Here is a 25,801-nt window from a genome sequence, read left to right on the forward strand (position 1 = left end):
CAATTCTGCTCAAATATATTAATATTGCCATTGCAAATAACTCACTTGGCAGGGACAAAAAAGTTCACGTGTCAATGTGATTAGAAAAGAGGTGTGGCACTGGAATAAGTGAGAGAGGCATTTTGGAATTAATCAAGATGAGAGTACCGGCACGCCATATTTTACCCACACAAAAGCACAGGGTATATGCAATGTATACTTTCCCTTGGCCTTATTATTTCACATTGCCTTGTAATTGATAAATCATTCCTTTAATTAATCAATCCTATTTCTAGACTACAAAATATTAGGTTGAATGTTCTTTTTGATGAGTTTCTTCTTGTATCCTAAATTTATGAATGTACAGAATGTTGAAGCAGGAATAGAAAGAGTGTATTTTCTGTAGAAGGAAAATGTTACAGGCTACAGTGTAAAAGGGAAAAAAAAAAAAAAAAAAAACCTCTCCGTTTTAAAGTCTTTTCAATGTAATACAAATCTGAAAGAAATACGCTTGAAATAATTTGAGGGATTTTTTTTTCCGCTGATGAAACGTCTGTGGACTCAGTGACATAAATGCCACTGTGTTTATTGCATGGATTGAAATGCCTGTTCTTTATCTACTTCTGCAAGTCCCTGTTATCATGCAGAATCAGCATTATACAAGAACACAACCAAATCTTCTCTAGCTATTCTTCCTAGCTAACTATATTGTTGGAGATGTTCTGTCAGGGCATGAATCCATGAGGGGGAAAGAGTAAACAATACTCTCCTCCACACAAACTTTCCGTCATATCTATCACACCCAACAAAGATGGAGGAGACCTGATATGGAGTAGAAAATACATAGAATCAAGCTATATAGAGCTGTGGGTCTCTTGTGTTTCACCCTCACAGGTGCTGGTATACTTTCTCCCCAGGGGAAATAGTATCCCTCTTGGACACTGTGAAGAATATAAACCAACCATTTACACAAGGGATAACATAAACAGGCAAATACGGCATCCATCTTTAGATAAGATTCTATTTCTACTAAATTATCCTGAATGTTTTTAATAACACTCAAAATGGGCAAGAGTACAGAGAAACTGGAACAAATTTAAACTTAGACTACAGTTGATCATACCTAATATTAAGTACCCTGGTGCCAGTGCTCAATCAAATGACTCCATAGCAATAATTATGTCTTTTGCCCTAGTTGTTCAAATTATATCATTGAATAAGTTTCCTAGAAATCAAGCTGGGTATAACAAATCTGCTCCCAGGAGCTTAATCTGTGGTTGTTGCTGGGAAACAACAGAACAGTTGTTGAAGGGAAAATTAGAACCTGACTCACCCACCTTCATCTGTACTGATATTTAACTATATTCATATCTTTTATGTATTTTTGTGTGTTACAGAGCCACCTATAATAATAGGTCATCCATTCATTCAGCCAACACTTAAATAACATTCTTTTAATGCCAATCACTATGGCAAATGATAAGCTTTCAACGAAAACTGCAATCCACTGAATATGCCAATCCCTTTCTTTGCACTTGCATAAAAACAGACTGACGGTCAGACCCATTAGATCTATATGAAAGTTATGACTAGGTGGCCACCACAGGAAGAAATAGCAGTAAAATAGAGAAGAAATGTTATATTTATCACAAAAGCTTTCGTTGCTTAAATAAATGCTACTTTGAAAATGTAAAATCATTGCTCCATATTACTATTAAATGATTGCCATGAAGATTCCTTGAAGTCGGGAGGGGAAAAAGAAGAACACGGAAAAACCCATGATTTCCCAGGGTTTAACAACTGATAATGGTAATTGGACCAAAGACTTTTGAAATATTACTTATATTCTTCATAAGTCACATCACTATGTCTTTGCAACATATTTGAGCATTGAGTGTATGAGTGTATATAATACCTATACAAAAGCTATAGAAATATATTTTATATGTATAAGTATGTATATACACATGCATTTAGAAAATATATTACACACATAATTATTAGGAAAATGGGAATAAGAAAGCAAAATATCTGCATTACAAAGTGTGAAACTTTTATAATGAACTCACATATCAGAAAACTCCACATTTAGAGGATATATTTTGAAAGCATATTGTCAGAACCATAAGCCTTACTGCCATTATTCTTAGAGCAACAAACTTATGAATCATCTCATTGGGTTTCATTTTAAGAAGGTTTCAGTTCTTAGTCAGAAAGAATATATGACAGTTGAGGTATGAAAGTTTTTGTCACCATGACCACATTCTTGGAAGAAAAACTAAAGAAAGTCGAGTAAGACTTCTTAGTCTAGAAATAGACTTCAATGCAACTTTTACCTTTTCCAGACCCATAAAAAGTGGCTCTCAGTTACCTGTATAATTGTGATTGATTCCAAGAAATACTATTGGACAAGAAAAATAAGAAGCTGATTTGTTAATCGTATTTTTGATATTAACTTTGATTCTTTGGGAGTTATTTCCTTTGCTACTTTTATATGATCCCTTTTTATAATGTGCCTCTATTATAGTGAATGTCATAATTTGACATAGACAAAGTTCATCTTTATTCTAACTGGATTTTCTTATAAGGAAATGTTTGGAATCAGAGCTATAGGCTTAGTTAAGAATCATCATAATTCTCTCTCTCTGTCTTTCTGTCTCTCTCTTTCTGTTTCTCTCTCTCTCTCTCACACACACACACACAACATACTAACCTAGTTTTCCATATGCTTCTTTGAGTGATTGTTCCCAACCACATACACTGAATGACTGTGCTGATTAAATTCTGTGATCTTTTCTCCACATTTAATTCATCTTGTCAGGTATGGAAGACCAATGGCTTCATTTCAAAAAAAACCAAAAAAAAAAAACCAAAACAAAAAAAAACAAAAAAAGCACAGGGCTTTGTTCCTTGACCTTTAGTTCTGAGAAAAATACTAAAACACTGAAATACACACGTCTAAGTGGCAAACTTTTATAGCTAATTTCTATTTTGTTGAAGGCAAGAGAGAGATTTTTAAGCTTTAAAATGAGTCTAAGTTTTAGAGTCAATGCAGTTTTTCTCTCTGCCTTGGACAACTGCTGGAGAAATGGCCTTCCACATCTCTGTCAGATTCCCACACGCAGCCTGTGAAGTTTCCCTGAGTTCAGGCTGGTTATCTCACAAATCTGTGCAAAACTCCAGTAAATAATTTATACCAGGCATGAGGTGACAAGTTAAACACACCCATTTTGTCTAAAATACTATGAAGGCATCAAGATGGAGCCAAGCTGCAGGGCAAGGGGAGCTAGGCTGATGGGAACCCGAGTATGTCTAGAAGAGAGGACGCCGCTGTAAAGAAAATGAAATGTAATGAGATACTTTTTCATGCATAATTCATAGGTGAAAACATGACTGCATAAAAAAGCCATGGATTTTAACAAGGCGAGCCTGCAATCATGCACATTATCTTCCCAGAGGAACTTTATATAATACTGGTCAAAAAGAGAGGATTCTGAATACCAGTACAAAATAAAGCCGACAAGTTTTCAAATGCAGCAGAATTTACTTTAACGTACAATGCCTGTAAAAGAAACAATTTCTATTTACACCTGAAAATACTGCTGAGCCAAAATTTACTTTAAAACATTTGCTATCTCTTCTTTAAATGGCAAAAAAAAAAATATCCAGAGGAAGAGAAGAGCAGATTCATATTGATAAACCTAACTAAAATGCATATGCTGTATTTACTGAATGTTGTGGGGTTAGGTTAAACCGGACATTTTCACTTTTCTGGCAACAAAAGTTTAGATAGAAATGTCATCAATGAAGAGGCTTTAAAAATGATAACATGTTAGCTATCGTCAACATAAAATTTAATTTGGTTGTGTTGTAAGAGCCAATATTGTTACTCAGCTTTCAAGACCAGGTTAGGGGCTAACACATGCCTGATTTGAAATGGTGTTTAATATGTGGGGCTCTTAGTGGAAGGATTACAGAGGAATGTTGATTAAAGCTTGGGATATCTTAAATTTATCACCACCAAACCCTGAAGATGTCTTAGCTTGAAAGAATTGGTGAGGTGAAGGGTGGGGGTTCGGGGCAGTCCTTTGACTGTCCACACTTAGAAAATACACAGAAATACAGAGAGTACAACAGACGGGGTCAGAGAGGTCTGCAAAACAGAGAGGCTGGAGAGCTGTCTGGGCTTGTTTGCTTGGCTTCTGCTGCGTAATACTAATATTTGAAAGAAAAGCAAAGTAGCTACACTGTGTTCAGTTAGAGTTTTGTGGCACTGATATTTGGCTGAAGAAAGCATTAAATGTTGAAAATGGTTGACAAATCAGCATCAAAGGGATCATCTACCACAAGATTTTTGTTTAAGGTCCATGGTTTACGAGAACAGAGAGATATGCTATAAAGAACAGTGGGTTGAAGTGGCTTAGATGCCAGATAATCTGTTCCATTTTAGCAAAATTGTGTTATTAACCTCTGTTTGATGTAACTCAGTTATGCTTCGGGTTTTGACAACATTTGAAAAATGTGGGCTTTAAGAGGTAGGTGATGATTTAATTTCTAAATATGGAATCTGAGCTTTGGTGACTCATTGGCAGAGCAAAGCAGAACCAGGCCTGGAGGTGGTTACAAAAGAGAGTTCTTTCCATATCAGGACTTCCAGCCAGGTTCCAGGGATACATTTATAGCCTGAGTTTGGCCATTGGCATGATGTTTAACTATTCACTTTAATACTACTGTGGTATAGGGTGCCTGGGTGGCTCAGTTGGTTGAGCGACTGCCTTCGGCTCAGGTCATGATCCTGGAGTCCCAGGATCGAGTCCCGCATCGGGCTCCTTGCTCAGCGGGGAGTCTGCTTCTCCCTCTGACCCTCCCCCATCTCATGCTCTCTCTATCTCATTCTCTCTCTCAAATAAATAAATAAAAATCTTTAAAAAAAAATACTACTGTGGTATATTCCTGGCACTGTTTTGCTATTAAAAGGGATTTACAACCCATGGGCACCTTCTATGCCCTCAGTGACATGAGGTTATCTTTCTAGGATACCAAGAGCTAACCAGCTAGTTACCTGTGTTGAACCCTAGCCACAGAATTTAATACCCACTGCTTGCTTTTTTGCCCTTCCTTCCTTCCTTCCTTCCTTCCTTCCTTCCTTCCTTCCTTCCTTCCTTCCTTCCTCCCTCCCTCCCTCCCTCTCTGTCTCTCTTTCTTAACAACACACACACACACAGACAGTGACTTATCTCTGCTATTAACAAATCCAAATTCATAGCATGGTTGGGAAAAGGCAGTGCAGGGTGACACTATCTGTTCCTGACTGTGCTGGAAGGGGAGAAGAAGTGATCGCCATCTGTTCCCTCTACCTGACAGATGTGCTCTCTTCTCCCTTTTCTTGCCAGTTCAGCACGCTGCTGAGAAGTTTGCTACATTGAAGGATCAATTTTCAAGCATAGAAAGAATTTGTTTGCTTGTACACCTGTGCTATAAAGGAAGTTTTCCTATTGCTTATGCCAGTTGGATGACTTACTGAATTCTTTAGCATATATAAAAATGCAAAGTGCCTGAAATGGGAATCAAACGATAACATTATTAGAATTCTCTCTTGGGGTCACATGAGACAGGACGCCTGCATTAGGAGGATGTGCCTGGGTACAGCTTCTCTAGTCTAAATTTGTTTCCTATTTGTTTCCTTTTCTGTGAAAGCAATGCACATATTAAGTATCATATAGAATACAAAACACATTTGGAATGAAGAGGAGGCAAGAATGAGACAAGAATTTTTAAACTCCCATTGACTGAGCTTCATGCAAAAGGATGGTAAAGGCCATTGTAGGTCTTCTGGATTCTACCTTTCTCCTGAAAACTTCTCCAGTTAGGCAATCTTCTAAAACCAAGTCATGGTAATAGGAAAATGCAATTCCTGAATATAGTAAATTTGCTTTTCTCAGTCAATCAGATAAAATTAGATTATACCATCACTTGCTTGAATTCTTTAAAAAACTCTCTTATGACTCTTAAAACATTGGTCCCTTTGGGGGTTTGGTTTCTGTTTGTCCCTCCAACTTCATTTCCACCACTCTCCTCTCTCTTTCTGCTTTAGCCACCCTGGCTTCCACGATAATAAGGATGACAGGGTCTAGAAGCAAGAGTGGAGAAGTTGGTCTGGTAAGAGCTATACTTCCCCCATTGTCATGAGGAAAAGACGTACAGACACAAATAGTAGGAAAACGAGGAAATTTTCTTTAAGGGTGTCTTCTCTGTAAGTGACACATGAGATGAGGAAAACTTTTAGGAGGGATTTCAGAATTCACATTTTCTCATAAAATTACCTAGAGAAATTATAGTCATTCCATGCATCTAGAAAAAGAAATGATGATAACTAGAAACCAGCATGGGTTCACTAAGAATAACAATTTTGGGCAAATTTCATTTCTTTCTCGACAGTGTTATTAGATGAAAAGATTAGAGTATAGTAATAACATTTGGCAAGGTCTCTTGTGATGAAAAACCTTGACTCCATGCTTATAAATTTGATAGATTGGATGTAGCAAAATGACTTTGCCCAAAGCTGCTGACCATTAACAATCCAGAAAGAAGAATCCAATTGTGAGTCACAGGACTCTCTCCTCCTCCCTTCTGTTCACAATATATGAATAATTTGGATGGAAAATTGCAAAGCACTTTTATCAAATTTGTAGGTAGCTTGAAACTGGGAAGAATGGATAGCTGCATGCAGAATGAGTCTTTAAAAATACGACAAACAAAAGCATGTGCTTGATTCCTAAAGTCTTTAATACTCCTGTGTTTTCTTTCTTTGAAAAGCTTTACAATTAAAATGGTTTGTCCAGGATTTTGTTAGAACCAGGTTTGGAATGTGCCTGGGTAAGAGTTCTAAAGGAGTGAAAGCATGTAGGGTGATGGAATCTACCTATTCCTAAAAGTGTTTAAAAGTGTGAAGTGATTGGGCACCTGGGTGGCTCAGATGGTTAAGCGTCTGCCTTCGGCTCAGGTCATGATCCCAGGGTCCTGGGATCGAGTCCCGCATCGGGCTTCCTGCTAGGCGGGGAACCTGCTTCTCCCTCTGCCTCTGCCTCTCTCTCTCTGACTCTCATGAATAAATAAATAAAATTAAAAAAAAAAAAAGTGTGAAGTGATCAATATAACATTAGTTCCCTCTATCTGGGTGAGGAGGTTTATTTGTTTATTTATTTCTTTTCTATTTATTTATTTATTTATTTATTTATTTATTTATTTATTTTTAATTTGAATATAGTTGGCACACAATGTTACATTAGTTTCAGGCGTACAGCTTAGTGATTTGACAAGTTTAAACATTATGCTGTGCTCACCACGAGTATAGCTCCCATTTGTTCCATTACATTGTTATTACGGTATCATTGACTGTATTCCTTATGCTCTGCTTTTTATTCCCACCGTACCTGGAGGCCTGTGTCTCCCTCACCCCTTCACCCATTTTGCCCAACTCTTCACCTGCCTACCCTCTGACAACTATTGGTTTGTTTTCTATATAGTTCTGATTTTGCTTTTGGTTTGTTTATTCATTTTTAGATCCCATTTATGAGTGGAATAATATGGTATTTGCTTTCTCAGTTTGACTTATTTCACTTAACATAATCCCCTCTAGGTCCATCCATGTTGTCACAAATAGCACGACCTCATCCTTTTTTATGGCTGTATAATATTCCATTGGGTCTATCTACTGTATTTTCCTTGAACACGTGTTGCTTCCATGTTGAGAACTTTTAATTGTCCCTGATCCTTTTCAGATTCATATTTCCAACTACTTCCTGATTTTCTTCTCTGATTTAAGTCTATCCCTGTACTGAGGACTATCTAATATATGAACCACACTGTCTCCACTCTCTAGATTACATTCCCCAGGAGGATCTAACTACTCTCCAGGAAGAAATTCTACATGTTTGTTCTAAACATGAAAAAGCTGGGCTTGATTTGCCACAAATAGACTTCTGTAATGAAATAATGTAGAAATATGTGTTTTAACACTTTTTTCCATTCAAAAGGCAAGTTTCTATCAAATGTACTTTGTGCTGAGAAGTCTGCAAGTCAGGTTCACTGCAAGAGATGAGAGAAAAAAGTTTTAAATCTTCTGATTTTTTTGTAACTATGCCTTTGACCATTGCCAATTTATGGAATACTTGAATTAAGATGAACCAGAGGCTGGGCATTTGGTTTATTTTAATATGTCATATGACTAGTTCTTGGAAACCAACTGATATTTACTTAGCTGCTTCCTCAGATCAAGGGCTTTATACTTTGTTACTCATGTAGCAGAATGCTGAAACATGCTGAATTGTAATCTGTGAGGAAAAAACAAGGGCATTGTAGACTGTTCAAGGAAAAATAGAAACTCAATCATAAAATGCACTGAGTTCTGGGAATGTGAGACCACACTTAGTTACCACTGCTGAGTGGTCCTGAGTTAAATGGAACCCCTCATTTTTAAAAACTGCAGAACTGTTTGCTGGAAATAAAGTAAGAACCTAAGATGAAATTTTTGAGAATTTGTTGAATATAAATAAGTCATCCTTTTTTCTTTCTCTTCTAAATTATGTTAAAATAACACAATTAAAAAAAAAAAAAACACCTCAGGATGTTTTTCGAAATTTACTTGGTAGAATGACAAAAGAAAACTTTTCTGGGTGATGTAAATATTCTGATCTTGATTATATTGGTAGTTAGGTGTATGAATGTGTCAAAACACATAAAACTGTATATTCAAAATTGATGCGGTTTATTCAATATAAATTGTACCTCAACCAAGTTGATTTGAACAAAACAAAACAGTTTACCAGGGTAGATTTCTGATCTCATGGCCCACCAGGGAAGTATTTGGATACTTCTTCCTTAAGCCACTAAAACGAGCCTTATAGACTCATTGAAAGTTTCACCTCCTTAAGTACTGAAGTGCTTGCAGCCTGCAATTCAACCAGAGCTTAAAGTAGAGGTTACCTTGGAGAAAAGTGAAGGTTACCTTGGAGAAAAGTGAAAGGACATCTATCCAGCACCTTCTCAGATCTGCAGAAGATGCTCTCAATACATGTATATATATATTGTAGTGTTTGAGAATTTCTGTTACAGAAGAGATTTCCTGTTGTCAGTGAACTTCAAGGTAAGCCATGTGGTGGGGAATATCTTATATTCAAGAGGCCTGGAGTGTGGTAAAATGATTCCACTGAAGACAAGGGCAGCAGCTTGTGGATTCCATAGGAAGGAATTTGGAAATTTAGATGCAATAAGCCAAGTGGGTGGAATCAGTCGATGGGGGAAGTTTGTGGGATTCCTGATGGGACCCGGCCACATAACCTTCTAAGTCTACAATAAAGTCTGTAAAGGTTTATAGCAGCGTTGAAGGCTAGGCTCAGGGTGACCCAGAGTAGACAAGAAGGAGTTGAAAAGGCACAAGAGTCAGACTACCGGGCCTGCTCACAGGGAATTAACAGACATCTTGCAAGGCTCCAGGATTTGCCTATGATAAGTGCCAGGGTCTGCATGCTTCCTACATAAATCTGAAGCACTTACTAGACTTTCTGGTTTATACGATATTATTTTTACAAGGTATGTGTAACAAATTTTTAAAAATTATTTCAATGTAACAAATGAGAAACATAAGGCATGTTAGGGTCAGAGTTGAGAAGAAAGGCAGCATAAAGGCAGGCTTTCAGTCTGTTGAAACCCATATACTCAAAGTATGACTTTACTTCTGTTCTTGTGGATTGTGGGCAAATTCCAAAACATCAAATATTTGTGTAAATATGTATTCTGAAGCCAAAATTTGTGTGAAACTGTGTTTTGGAATAACTTATCATGTGACATTTCTACTTGAGGTGGTTAAAATTTTAAGGATAAATTAAAGCAAAAATTTCAAGTATTACTGTTAAAAGTTTATTTTGTAAATATTAGATTGCTGTTATGAAGTTTTTAAGCCAATACCATTTTGATTTTCTACTACAATTCTCTTAAGAGTTCTCTACTGTTAAATTCTTAGATGCTTCCTTTCTGCATTTAAGGGATAACTGAGACCAATACTTGGGGCCAGGAGTGACCAGAAAGAAAATCACCTTTCCTTATAAGTACGGAAATCTTTCTACCACCCCATTAAATATAAGCATTGCCTTCCTTACAAACACAAAATTACCGTGCTGTCAGGCAAAGAAAAGAATAATTCTGGTTTTTTCTTCTTTGTTTTTGTTCTCAATTTAGTGTTTGTGAAAAACATTGAAGAACTATACTACTTTTTTTTCTGAAAGGATAAATAACTTTAATTAGCCTATAGAAATTGGCCTAGTTTTTTTTTGTTTTCGATGTATAGATTAGGCTATGTCAATTGCTGAATGACTTTTAGAACAAGATTTCTAATCTTCAGGTTGAAACCCATTGGTGGCTCATAAAATCAATTTAGTAGGTTGTAATCAGCATGTTTTAAAAATGAAATGATAGAAAATATCAAGAGTTCATCACACATAGTATTGTTTTGGGAAACATTTTTCAGCTATATATGCACGTACCTCTGTGTGTGTGTGTGTGTGTGTGTGTGTGTGTGTGAGTGTGAGTACTGGGTTGTAGGATAAAATGCAATTCTCACTGTGGGTTGGAACAGCAACAATATTTCTAAATAGTTCATACAAATATTTTAGAAGGTCACCTCGAAGTTTGTAATGACTGAGATAATTGGGCATCCTTCCTATGAAGAAATAGGTAGAAAATTATTGTTGAAATGAGCACTCATATTCACGAATTTCCTTACAATGGTGTTGTATAAGAACATTAGGTTCACAGACGGCTCTCTTACATCTTTTTCTGAAGTCATTGCCCACTTTTTTTTATTCCTTGCTTCCACAACATTTCTTAAAACACTGTATCGGTATATTTTCAGGACATTTCAAAAATTAAAATGACATTGAACTTCTGTGGTTCACATTTTGATGAAATACAAATATTCCATCATTTCTTTCCTATTTTTTTATTCCCTTTGCCTGCAATGCTCTGCTTCCAGTTGGTCACACAGACAAGTACTTTGCATAATTCAGATATCATTTCCAATTTGTCCCCTCGAGAAGGGTTTCCTGAACCACCAAATCTAAAAGATATCCCCTCAGTGTGTCACAGAAGTATTTTTTTTTTTCTTTTTAGTAACACTGTCACTTCTCTAATTTATCTTGTTTAATAATATATTGGTTTTCTTTATTTTTCTGACCATTCAATCTGAAATCCATCCAAGATTCTCTCCAGAATGTAAGCACCCCTAAAGCAAGGTCCTTGCCTGTCTGTCCACTGTTTGCTTTTTTTTTATTTTTATTTTTTTAAAGATTTTATTTATTTATTTATTTGACAGGGAGAGAGAGCGAGAGCAGGAACACAAGCAGGGGGAGTGGGAGGGGGAGAAGCAGGCTTCCCGCCGAGCAGGGAGCCCGATGTGAGGCTCGATCCCAGGACCCTGGGATCATGACCCGAGCTGAAGGCAGATGCTTAACGACTGAGCCCCCCAGGTGCCCCAACACTGCTTGCTTTAGAAAAGTGTCTGACACAGTCATTCCTCAGCAAATACTTGTTGACTATATGACTGATTTAATTTCAGAAATGATGATAAAAATTTGCTTATTTCTTTATAAAACCTTTCTAAAAGTGAGAATGAGGATAGCTACAGTGATATAACATTTATAATGAAATCATTTTGACCCAACTTTGCCCTCATTAGGCCTTATCTGTTTATTTTATGTTTACTCTGAGTAGGAGCGTTCAGATTCCGAACCCTGAATCACTTAGGAAATAATCAAGGGGAGAAAAAGCTTATTAACAACCTGACCAGCAATGACATTTAAAACTGGAGTCAACTATAACTATCATGGAGGCAATTAAAATACTTGGAGTTTGTAACTAAGGTGGATGCTTTACTATATTACTGTTGCTGTTTTAAGGGTCAGTATGAGCCCTCGGTGTATCAAAACCTATTAATATATGGCTGAAAGATTTTTTTTTTGGTAAGCAAATTAGTAGAAGTAGATGATTACTATCTCTATTATAGACTGGGTAAGCAATATATCTGCTTAAGTGCACTTATTTGAATGGAAAATAGGTAAATATAAAGTATGCTGAAAAGAACTAGGACAAAGCCCTTGAGCTAAGAAGAAGCTGGTCCTATGTTAAAGGTTAACTACTTCAAAAATAACATTATTTTGGGGAAAATTTTGCCTCTATGCATAATTAAATTTAGTCTTAAAAATTTAGAAATATATAACATTTAATAAACTAGGTGCATTTTTAGTAAAATAGTGATATTGATACACTTAGGCTATGATGTGGCTTTCTTAACTAAGATATTATTGTGATTGTGAAGCCACTATTCGAAATAGGCTGCAGTTATTTGGCAGAAAGATCCTATAATAAATATGTTACATCTATTTTAATACCAAGGAACAATTAATAACTATCAAGTTGAAATTCAGTTTATTTATATAGATCCTTCTCCCAGATTCTCATTAAGTACTACCCCTGTTTGTTATGTTTTAACAGATGTATGAAACCCCAAAGAGGAAATATGTCAAATCAAATTGTTTATTGTCTGATCTTAAAAGATGATCAAGAGGAATAAATGTCCAATGTTTAAATTCTAGGACCTAAAATAAATATTTTAGAAAGACTCTCGTCTTTTGTTGATTGCTAAAATACACCACGTAATGTCACTTCCTCACCACTTAATTCACTGTTAAGAAATAATTTCTTGAAAAGAATTGGTTTGTCTGACAAAGATGGAAGGTCTACTGAAATAGGCATTATATATAACATATATATACAATATTTGTATATATTGTAAACAGTACAATATCACTTTGGCAGCACATATACTAAAATTGGAACGATACAGAGAAGATCAGCATGACTTCTTACATGGATGACACACAATTTTGTGACATGTTCCATATTTTTGGTATAAATGAAAGTTAAGAGAGTAAATCCTGAGTTCTTATCACAATGAAAATAATTTTTTGTAACTATATGAGATAATAGATGTTAACTAAACTTGTGGTAATTATTTCATGATATATGTAAATCAAATTATTATGCTATACATCTTAAACATATGCAGTGTTGTATATCAATTACATCTCAATAAAACTGGAAATATAGATTGATTATGCCACAAAAGCACAAACTGAAAGGTAAAAATAATAATAGCAACAAAATAATGTTAGTCTATTTTGTTGAATACTGAGTTAGTACCTGGTTCTGAACCAGCTGCTTTCTCACAAAAACTCTAGGAAGTACTTATACCAGTTATACCTCTTCCCAATTTACAGACATAGAAAGTGATAATGTTTTCTTAATTGAACCCATAAACACTTATACTAGAAGTGCATAAATATCAGTGGAAGAACTTTATTTCCAAAACTTGACTGGGGGATACAATGTTTTGGGGGGATAATATACTTTTTCTATTACTGCCACAGAAATACTACTTTGGTGAAAAAGAGAATGATTGATTGATTGATTAACTAGTTATGACAACTCTATTAACCCTCACTTTCAAATCTATTATCAAGAATTGTCCAGGAGCACCTGGGTGGCTCAGTCAGTTAAGTGGCCAACTTTTGATTTTGGCTCAGGTCATGATCTCAGGGTAATAAGATTGAGCCCCACATCCGACTCCAAGCTGGGTGTGGAGCCTGCTTAAACTTCTCTCTCTCTCTCTCTCTCTGCCCCTCCTCCTGTTGCTGCTACAGGTTTCAAAATGTCTGTAAGTAAGAAAGAGTGCCCTTGATAAATGCAGTGTTTTACTCTGTCAAAATGTAACAAAACTTTAATAAGTGACTATGGCTAAAGCACAATTAAACATTTTAAGGGCATGGTCTTCGGGTTTTTAACTCCATTATGCCCATTTTAGTTGCCTTCAAATAGCAGGGAATGAGGTCTTCAAAAGGATCCTAGAAGGTTCTATGTCTATGGTTAAATGCATTTTCCAAAAGATACTCAACAACTGATATTTGTTTATTCTGCTAAGGATCCACACATTACAAATCTAAAGCTAAGTGGCCATTGTCATATTACTCTTGACTTCCATCCTTACAATGAACAAAATAGTGACTGGGGGGCAAGGAGAAGATTTCCAGTTCATAGCTGAATACCAAGAATCACAGAGAAACTTGGTAATATAAGATCTGAGGTAGATTAGTGAAGCGAAGGACCCATAATTGTCATACTAATAACACTCAAATACACGCCTTTCAAAAAAAGGAACAACAAATATTATTAAATATTTTTGACCCTTGAAATGTATGGTATTGCTCTATATAACTCATATATTTACAAGTACATGCTACTCCCCTGGCGGCAGTGATTGGTTCAAGGATGGTCCAATCAGAGGGAAAAATAGACTTATTTATTGGTTGTAGGAAACAGTCTCTTCCTGTATTAAAAAAGAAAGCTGTGTAACCCAGGTGCAGCAAACATTTCTGTCTATCAAGAGGGAATCTGGCTAACAGGTGAAACTGCTACAGAGGAGGGGAGAAAAAAATTGCTGAAAAATTGGTTAGGATCACTGGTCAAACCATGTCTGGAGACAGATTAGTTTTAGACTTTTCAGTTGTGTTCAGCTACCCTATTTAATTTGCATTGGATTTTTTTTATCACTCACCACTAGAAATGGTTTGGCCTAGTAGTCACCATATCTATTAAAATGATATTTATAGAATCTCCCTCAACTTTGATATGAAGATTATTACTCTAACTTACTTCTGGCACTCAATATATTATTATCTCCATATTCTTTAGTGAGCCTTTCTCTAAAGACACTGGGGTCTCCTGCAACAATCTGTTCCATTTTTTTTTTTTTTTTAATCCTTAGGGAGTTTGTAGCCATTATGATTGAGGCAAGGGAGAGAAGTATTGCATATTGATTTAATGTGATTTAATGTGATCAGCCTTTGTTCAAAAAGAAAATGTTATTGAAAGTAGAAACATTTTCAAGCTAGCCCACAAAAACACCCTCAGTCCTCAAATACTTGGGTTGCCTTTCTTACGCTCATGCTTCTTATGCCTATGCTCTTAGGGATATTTATATTGGAATTAAACCACACAGCAAGCTGACTAGCCTTTGAGAGTTACCTAAACTATTTATACAATCTGCTCATAGAAAATTAAGTTCTGTGTTTCAAAAAAACAGTTACTAAAAAATAGATCAATAAGTCTATCTAAAAATATTTCGTAGCTAAAACTAAAATTGATTAAAATGAATAAAGAAGTATTGAGAATGGACTAATATACATATTTTTTTAGGAGAGGGAGGGGAGCTGGAGAGAGGCAGAGGGAGAATCCCAAGCAGGCTTTATGCCCGGCACAGAGCCCGATGTAGGGCTCGATCCCAGGACCCTGATATCATGACCTGAGCCGAAATCAAGAGTCAGACACTTAACCGACTGAGCCACCCAGGCACCCCATACATAATGCTTATTTAATTCTACTTTCATAAATTGGTGTTTAGGCTGTCTGAGGAAACTCTAAAATAAAACACAAATTTATGTACATTTCTACATGTATGTGTACATACACATGTATTTACACCCAAATCTCTGAAGGTAAAGCCCATAGTACTTGCTAGATTTTCAAAGGTTCTAGTATCTAAGAAACATTAAAGATCAAGGGCATAAAACTCAATTTTCATAAGTTCCCTTTTTTTCTTAGAAGTACTACAGTCTATTACATCAATCTCTAAATAGGAACAAATATTTGGTAGTTCACAAAATCAAACTTCATGTATAGTAATGTGGTTAACAGAGAACGTTCTGGAGTCTGTCTCCTAAGGTTTGAATCTTAGGTCTGCCGCAAGTGACCACGGACAAATACTAACTTCTAATTCCATCCTTTTACTTTTTTGTAAATTGGGAAATTTATAGTGCTTACCTTTTAAGTTTATTGTGAGGAATATGGAGAAAATTCATGTAATACATTTAGAATATTGCTTAGTACAAAATGTTTATAAATGAGTTCTTACTATAATACTTGTCTTTTCGGGGGGGAGCACTTGTACAGTTATATATATATATATATATATATATATACACACACATACACATGCACACAATACATATATATGTATTGTGTGTTTATTTATTTTAAAATTGACCTGGATTGTATATTTGTCCAAGATACTAAAACATATATAGAATTTGATATCTTAGATAGAAATTGATAACTTTTATGTCACTCTTAAATGATAAAAATAGTATATGTTTTAAGAATATATATATTTACCCCTTCAATTCACTATGTTTTTATCCTTTGGATAAATATCTAGTAGTGCAATTGCTGGGTCATAGGGTAACTGTATTTTTAACTTTTTGAGGAACCTCCATACTGTTTTCCAGAGTGGCTGCACCAGTTTGCATTCCCACCAACAGTGTAAGAAGGTCCCCTTTCTCCACATCCTCGCCAACATCTGTTGTTTCCTGGGTTGTTAATTTTAGCTATTTTGACTGGTGTGAGGTGGTATCTCATTGTGGTTTTGATTTGTATTTCCCTGATGCTGAGTGATGTTGAGCATTTTTCATGTGTCTGTTGGCCATTTGGATGTCTTCTTTGGAGAAATGTCTGTTCATATCTTCTGCCCATTTCTTGACTGGGTTTTTGGATAAATAAGATGTGGTAGATCTACAATGGAATATTATGCAGCCATCAAAAAGAATGAAATCTTGCCATTTGCAATGACATGGATGAAACTAGAGGGCGTTATGCTAAGTAATATAAGTCAGTCAGAGAAAGACAAAGACCATATGATTTCATTCATATGTGGATTTCAAGAAACAAAACAGAGGATCATAGGGGAAGGGAGGGAAAAATAAAATAAGATGAAATCAGAGAGGGAAACAAATAATAAGAGACCCTTAACTCTAGGAAACAAACGGAGGATTGCTGGAGGGGAGGTGGCTTGGGAGAAGGGATAACTGGGTAATGGGTATTAAGGAGGGCACACGATGTGATGAGCACTGGGTGTTACATGCAACTGATGAATCACTAAACTCTACCTCTGAAACTAGTAATACACTATATATTAACTAACTTAAATTTAAATAGTTTTTAAAAAAAGAATATATATATTCACACACACATATCTGTAGTTAAAATTAATAACCCAGTCTTTCTTTCTCTCCCATTGTAGGGAAAAATCTCAGTTCAATCTTCTTCATGTGTGTTTCCTTTACTACTCATAAGAACACTTCATTTCTTGCACTTCTGCACCACCAAATGTGTTGGCCTTTTTTCCCCACAAGTGATTGTCTGAGACATTGGCTGGGTGTCCTATAATTTAAGTCAATTTTAACAGTACCTGGAGATGGTGTCAAATCCCACAAGTTAATGGCTCCGTCTCACAAGACTGCCCGCCTCCCCCAACTTCAGATGCCAGTCACAAGGAGTAGATCCTCAGGTTGCTCACAACTTCTCTCTGATTTGGCTACAAATCAGAGGTTCTCGTGATCCTGTCCTCAGCTTCAATTGAGTTGTTAGAGTGGCCCACAGAACTCAGGGAAATTCTTATGTTTACCCGTTTAGTGAAGGATATGAAAGGATAGAGATGAAGAGACACATAGAGTGAGGTCTGGAGGGTCCTGTAGAGTTGGGGTAGGCTATTCTCAATGTGGATGTGTTCTCCAGCCAAGAAGCAATTCGAGCCCATTGGGATTTTATGGAGGCTTCTTCACATTATTACAATGCATTAAATGGTTAATTATTTAATTTAAATAAGTCTTTATAACCCCTTGGGATATTTAATTGGTTATAAGGACTGCTTTTTTGGCTGGGTTTTAGTTATAGTTAGAATTTTAAAAAATCTGGGGATATTGGGGCACCTGGGTGGTTCAGTCAGTTAAGCATCTGCCTTCCTTTGGCACAGATCATGATCCTGGGGTCCTGGGGTCGAGCCCCACATCGGGCTCCCTGCTCAGCGGGGAACCTGCTTCTCCTTCTCCTCCCTGCTCATGTTCTCTCTCCCTATCTCTGCCTCTCTCTCTCAAATAAATAAATAAAAATCTTAAAAAAAAACAAACCTGGGGATATATATGTTTATATACGATGCAGACAGATGCATAATGCTGGTTGGTAATTCCTGTGATGGGTAAGATATTTAGATGATTATTTAATACCTACTATGTGCCAAGAGCTGGGATGGACTCTGAGAAGATAACATTATAAATTGATTACCTTGAAGATGATTTGTAATCAAATAGCTACAAAATTGTGAATTATAAATTGTTAATATATCTGTGTGAAAGTGTTGTAGAAGCCAAGAAAAAGGTGTGAAGGCTCACAGACAGGGATTTATGTGAATTTCTTTCTCCAAAGCAAGGCTTTTAATTCCATTGTGGATCCCCCTCATGGTCTCGTCTACGCAGGGGCAGGCTCGTGTAGGGGAAGGTGAAATGGCTGCTATTTACACACCACAACTAATGAATGGGATTCTCTTGGAATTGGGCCAACTGATGGCTCTTTGCAGAGATAGTAATTTGTCTAAATGAAGATAGTTGCTTTGATTAATGAGATAAAAAATATAGAAGTTTGTGAGATTAGATTCTCTGTTAGAAAGGCAACGTTTCATAGACTAAGCATGATTTTGAAATAAAAAAAAACACATTTTATTTTCTAGCTGACACCCTGACTCTTACTTGCTGTCAACAAAATAGAGCAAAACTGGTTGTACATGTATCCTTTCTTTCTTAGTCCCAAATTTCTTAGCCACGCCCCTCTCCACGTATGGAAATGTTCACACACAAGAGGAGATGTGACTGAAAATGAAGGACCCCACACAGTGCAATGGGGATGTGGTAAGTCAAGGGAAATGATGAGTAAAAGCGAAGCTAGTGACATATTCCCTGGGAAAAATTTCTTCATTAAATAACAAGGTAGTCAACATATAAATATTTGGTTCCTTATAAGATTCAGACTATAGACTCCAGCATTTAATAATTTAAGTACAGATATAAGCCATATGTAAGAAGGAATTAATAAAAGAAACCAATAAATGATTAATGCAAAAATATAAGTGAGATAAATGAGTCTAGTGTACATTACCTAGTACCTTTGCTACTGTTACATGGTAAAGTGTTTTGAACTGATTAATTAGTTTGGGATTGGAGTGGAAAGAGGGTACTTTAGCCAGGATTTGAAAGATTGTTACAATTTTGCTAAGTGGAGGAAACATGGGGGCTATTGTATTCATTCATTCAGTAATTCACCCACTTAGTCAATTAGTATGTAAAAAAAATTTTTTGAGCATCTAAGAGGGACATCTAAGTAGTAAAATGGGCTTGTTGCTGTATAGACAGGTGTAAAGCAATTAGAAATGATCTCTGACTACATGGAACCACAATTCATGATAAATATTATGAAATAAATGTGCTATAATATTAAAACAGATAACTTTTAATTTAGAATTCAGGTCACACAGAGAGCTTGTTTGTGAAACAAATACGTAAGGCTAGAAAAATGAATAGAGTGCAGGGACCAATATGTTCTCTAAAAACCAAACTTAGGAGCTTTTTCTGGGTTGCTCGACAAAGGTCTCCCATCCAGTGGCCAAATTCAATGACCCTCAGAAAAGTCCTGCTTGTAGGTATGGATGAGCTTCTTCAATTCTCATAGAACATGATATATATGGCTTGGTCATCCTGAAAGCACAGAAACAGGGGCGGCGGTGGGGGAAACTTGTCTGTTGAGTAAAGCCTTCAGTCTCTTGGGCCCCAGAATATCACTGCTTTCACTGAGCAGCATTCTCACAAGTAATTTTGCACATCCAAACTCCTCTTTTCATTTAATACAAATAAGCTTTCATGCTACAATGAGAAACAGATACCACTTGATTGTCTTCCTCTCTCATACATTCTCAGGTACATTTGCACCAAAAACAAACAAACAAATAAATAAATAAATAAAAATTTTAAGGAAAGGTAAATTAATCGATACATTTAAAAGAGAGAGAGAAAAAAATCTCATCCTGTCTTTTAGAAGCCCTATAAACCATATCACTGCTCTTACAAATATTTCCTTCAAATAGGAAAATGTGCTAAATAAGCTTATAAATCACATCAGAAATTTACAACAATAATTTGACAAAATCTATTAGAGAAAATCCCTAAGGCGTTCAAGATGATAAAAGCAGGTGCAATACTTGATATGTCATTCAGTAGGGAACTCAGACTTTGAATATGAGAAACATTTCCAGATACCCTAGGCCTTTGTCCAGTCAAGTGTGATACATTTTCTAAGTAATCTAGGCAGGAATGATCTAACCTAAGAATTTTCTTTAATTATATTATTAGTATCAGCAACCATAAAATTACATTGTGTTCTCCATTCTATCACATTTTTTTTGAAATGCAATGGACTAATATTTACTTCCCATAGATACAAAAATACACAATGGACAGTGAATATAGGTGCTAAAGATGTCATTGGCATGGTATAAATCCAGAGATAGGGGGTTTTCCTTAATGTTATTTTAGGTACCTCCAAAAAGTCTGATTTAATTAAAAAGTCTCAGAATATGTGCATAGAGGCATTTGTAGGATGGCAATGTCTGCCCTGGGATTCTTTTAATTGTAGAGTCTGTGCGGAGGTGTTTGTGTTGATGAAATCTTGCTTTCATGCCTTTCTGTACAATGCTCTCAATTTCTTTAGATGGAAAGATTTCCATATCTGAAATATAAGGCATTATACCCAATACTACCCAAAGAATGCTATTGTCACAAAACATTACATGGCATCTCCTCCTCAGACATTTTAACTCCTCAGGGAAAAGCAAATGTCATAAAAATCGTGCCAGGTTCACAATAGTGACAATCCAATATGGCTACCTAACCCCTGGCTTCAAATTATGTTTCTGTTTTGTTAACCCAAAGGTTTTTCCCAATGTCCATATTTAATAATGTGACTGTTATACATAAATAAAAAAAATAACCTGGAAGCAAATACGAAAAATCAGGAGAATAACAGATGAAAAATAACTCGGCTGATGCTTCTAGGTGTTAACAGCTGACATGTAATTAAGCTAACTCTTAGCCTAAGCATTATTATTATTATGTTTTGGTATCTGTGGACTTTTAATTACTTGACATGATGTGTGCCAGTGTGTTATTCAAATACCTCTATTTTCAGTTTCATTGCTTTTTGATATACTTATACTGTCATCTCTTCGGTTAATAATTTAATGTAAAGGTAACCATGGAGAGAGCTTCTAACCCGTATGTCCCTGAATATAAACTTTAATGAAAACGGGTTCAGCAGTTTTGATTCTGTTTTCTGTTGTTTGGAACTGACTAAAAGCCATGACTATTTAGTAAAACTGACCCTTTCAAAAGGAATCCAGCAGAGACCAAATTAGAGACAACTTCTACTTCTTATCTTACAGGTAGTAGTTACATTGAAAATCTGTTGCTAAACAAAAATCTATTGTTTAGTGTAGCCACCCTTGTTAATTACCTTAGCTGGATCTTCTGGAGAACTTGCTGCGGCCTCCACATCAGCACTGGCTGCTTCACCCTGCACCTTGATGTTATGGAGATGATTTCTTTTCTTAAACCTCATGAACCAGCCTCTGCCAGCTTCACACTTTTCTTCAGCAGCTTCCTCACCTCCCTCAGCCTTCACAGAATTGAAGAGAGTCAGGGCCTTGCTCTGGATTAGACTTTGGCCTAAGGGACTGCTGTGGCTGGTTTGATCTTCCATCCAGACCACTCAGACTTTATTCACATCGGTAATATGGGCCTTTCGCTTTCTTATCACTTGTGTGTTCACTGGAGTAATACTTTTAATCTCCTTCAGGAGCTTTTCCTTGCATTCACAACTTGGCCAACTGTTTGGCACAAGAGGCCTAGCTTTCGACCTGTCTTAGCTTCAGACATGCTTTCCTCCTTCAGTTCAATCATTTCCAGCTTTTGATTTAAAGTGAAAGACTCACGATTTTTTATTTCGTCAAAACACTTAGAGGCCATTGTGGCATTAGTAATTGGCCTAATTTTATTGTGTCTTATGAAATAGGGAGGCTCGAGGAGAGAGAGAGGTGGGGGAAGAGCCAGTCGAGTAGTCACAACTCAGAATACTTATTAAGCTCACTGTCTTGGATGGGTGCACTGGCCCCAAAACAATGAACAATAGCAACATCAAAGACCACTGATCACAGACAAACATAATAATAATGAAAACCATAACATAATAATAATGAAAAAATTTGAAATTTTATAAGAATTACCAAGATGTAACAGAGAGACATGACATGAGCAATGTCGTTGGGAAAAGGGCAGGGATAGACTTGCTCAACACAAGGTTGCTACAGACCTTCAATTTTGTAAGAAAAAGGCAGTACCTGCAAAGTGCAATATAACAAAACACACTAGGGCGCCTGGGTGGCTCAGTGGGTTAAGTGTCTGCCTTCGGCTCAGGTCCTGATCCCAGGGTCCTGGGATCGAGCCCCGCATCAGGATCCTTGCTCAGCGGGAAGCCTGCTTCTCCCTCTGCCTGCTGCTCCCCGCTGCTGGTGCTCTCTCTCTCTCTTTCGCAAAAATAAATAAATAATCTTAAAAAAAACAACAAAAAAAATCCCAAAACACAATAAAATGAGGTACATTATATAACAACTAGGTTGATACACAGATGTACGGTGGCAGCATCTGGGGCTCGGTGAGTAGCTTTGTTCATGGAGTATGCAGCAGAACAGAAGAGGAACACAGCAACCGACACGTTGACTGCGAAGAGATTTTGAGAACTCCCAGAAACAACTAAGCAAATACTTGTGGAGAGAGGATTAGACACTATTTTAAATGGGTAGATGTTTTTGAGACCACAGACGTATGTGCTACATTCAAATTTTATTATTTATTTATTTATTTATTTATTATTATGTTATGTTAATCACCATACATTACATCATTAGTTTTTGATGTAGTGTTCCGTGACTCATTGTTTGCGTATAACACCCAGTGCTCCAAGCAGAACGTGCCCTCTTTAATACCCATCTGAAACAAATAATACATTATAGGTTAAAAAAAAAAAAAGAATAAGATAGCAGGAAGAATGAAGGGGCGGAAATCGGAGGGGGAGACGAACCATGAGAGACTATGGACTCTGAGAAACAAACTGAGGATTCTGGGGGGGAGGATGAGTTAGCCCGGTGATCGGTATTTTATTTTTATCCCAATGAACTTCTTTTAGGTGACCTGTGTCTCAGTTCAACCTTTCATTTATCTCAGAACATAACTGGTCATCGGTCCTTATGGGATGATAGACTCACTTCTTGGCATCGAGATTATCCTGAGTTTGCTTCAAACGCACATTGGGCATGTTATGCAAATAGACAACTGTTATAAATCTCAATACCCAGGCTGATACTCTCCAAGTATGTGTGAAACTCAATTTAGCTGTTAGAAGTGATTTATTATTTATATTTCCAAATATGTATATGTCTCTGAAAGGTCTGTTTACTGCTTGCTCAGTGAAATATACTTGTAAATGAGTGAGTCGCTGATCCTACTCACTGACCCACACAATTGTCTTAGATGTTCTGATCATTAAGTGGAGAAAATCGGGCCAGTATCTACTGATTTAGTCAAACATTTTCCAACTTCACACAAAGTTATAGTACTAGATTTGGCTTCTTGCCTTAAAAATTCCTGCACAGGATGACAACTTGAAGCTTTTCTACGTGATTAGTTGTCTGTTATATTTAGATACCCAAGGAACTCCAGCACAGACGATCTGCTTTATTCCATGTGCAATCCAAATTTTCGTTTGGAGTTTGTTTCTATCCTGACTTGATTCACCAATTATCTGCACAACTCCTGATGCTTTTGTATTGCAAAAGTTTTTTACAATAAAGTTGATAAACAGCTCTTTAAGCTCCAAGTGCCCGATTATTTTCCTCAATTCCCACGAACAGAGTGTGTATATATTATTTTATCTGATCTATGACACCTTTGAGAAAAAAAGAAGCCATTAACTAATGGGGCAATAGAATAATCAGCATAAACTGGATCTATGGCCTCTTTACCTGTGATGCGCAGGAACATATTATGCAGATTAGTGAAAACCTCAAGAGCCTCATGTACTCTTTGTATATGTGCTTATGTCTAATATCAATATTTATATCCATATCTACATCATGTATATTTCAATATCTTGTACTTTGCAGATTATGCAAGACAATCAAGGACAGTGCCTTATGTGTCTGCCTCTCACCACCGTGGGATGATGTGACAGTCAGTGGTAAATAATAGTATACTTTTGGGGCTTATTATCTCCCTTGATGGTATATACCAGCTAGTTCTTTCTTTTGAAAATTTCTGCTGTGACCGCTGCTTCTCTTTCATGACTTTATAAGATTTTTTTTTTTTTTACTGATAATGATCCAGAAAACTTTAATTAAAAAAATTTAAACAGGACCACAGCCTGTGCCCATTTCTAGCTACAGTTTTCACTAGTTACTAAGTGACAAGGAGTTGGAGGTTAAGATTTTATATTACCTAGTGCTGGTTACAACTTTATTATGTTTGATGTATGCAGTTATTTTTTAAAGATTTTATTTACTTATTTGAGAGAGAGAGGTAGGGAGAGAGCACAAGAAGGGTGGAGGGGTAGAGGGAGAAGGAGAAGCAGGCTCCCTGCTCAGCAGCAAACCGGATGTTGGGCTCGATCCCAGGACCCCGGGATCATGACCTGAGCCAAAGGCAGACACTTAACCATCTGAGCCACCCTGGGCCCCATTACTTTTTGTCAAGAAGAAAGTTTTTTAATGATGCTATTTAGATAGAGCATTTTCAGTAAATCTTTGTTGTCTTTTAAAAAAACAATCTGGAGTTAAATAACCCTTCAGATATTGCTAAAGAAAAATATTTAAATCAGCTGGAGCTCAAAAGACATTGACTATGTAAATTCTGATGCTTTCACATTATGGGGAAGAACAGTCTGCCACAAGATAGAAATACAACAAATTATTCTCTCTTTCGTACAATTGCTTTTCAATGTATTACTTCCCATGGTTCTCCACAAAATTTTTTATTTGAGTAAGTACTATGCACTTAAGATAATTTTCCATGAACTATACTACATCTCATCGATAGTAGCAACAGGGCATAGACTTCCCTAGATTTCAGCACATACGATGACAGGCGATCAGAAGAACAATTGCCTATCTAGGCAATGTGATGGGAAAAGTTTCGAATTTAGACTTGGGTTCCCTTAAATTCTTTGACACTCAATATGGTCATCTGCAAAATAATGATAGTAATGTTGACCTTTTTTTCAGAGAGAAAAAAAGAGATACTGTTTAAGAAAAACCCTTCATACACACTTCAGAATGCTGCACAAATACCAGTTCTCGTTAATGATGACTGTCACAGATCACTTTGCTAGCTTGTGTAAAATGCTCTTGTCTCTGCAGCACTGATATGAGGGAGGGTATCGTGGAGACCATTGCTGTGTCTAGTCGGGGACTTCCATCTGCCCTCAGCAGCCATACCTCCCAAGCTGGTTGTGCTGGTGAGTGTGGAAAGAGCTTATCCTGCCCTTGTGGCTCTGGCGTCTTTAATTCACTTTCCCTTTGTCCACGGATGGGATAACTAGTAGAAGCTAGAAGGCTCTGAAGACTACCCACTTGCAATGGCACATCCTCAGTAATGTCACAGACCACATTTAGATCTCATATTTTATTCTCTAAAGTGAAGTTGGTTTATTTGAACTGGCTGTTTATTTCTCTTTGCAGAAAGGATCGAGAGGCTTTCTAGGATGTATCATTTCCCTGTATCTATCTCTT

At 36.5% G+C, this 25,801-nt stretch overlaps 1 long non-coding RNA gene and 1 pseudogene across 1 annotated transcript in view; both read left to right on the forward strand.

Moving 5' to 3' along the window:
• Positions 1–25,801, forward strand: part of LOC118547447 (uncharacterized) — a 250,131-nt gene that overhangs the window by 224,326 nt on the left and 4 nt on the right. The window contains exons 6-7 of the long non-coding RNA XR_013447833.1: positions 24,182–24,255; positions 25,430–25,801. The exon at positions 25,430–25,801 is cut by the window's right edge and continues 4 nt beyond it. This is a non-coding gene — a long non-coding RNA (uncharacterized LOC118547447). The remainder of the gene's footprint in view (positions 1–24,181; positions 24,256–25,429) is intronic.
• On the forward strand, positions 12,830–12,939 carry LOC118555409 (U6 spliceosomal RNA; annotated as a pseudogene).

The sequence above is a fragment of the Halichoerus grypus genome, chromosome 5, assembly GCF_964656455.1.
Source record: "Halichoerus grypus chromosome 5, mHalGry1.hap1.1, whole genome shotgun sequence".
NCBI classification, from domain to species: Eukaryota; Metazoa; Chordata; class Mammalia; order Carnivora; family Phocidae; genus Halichoerus; species Halichoerus grypus.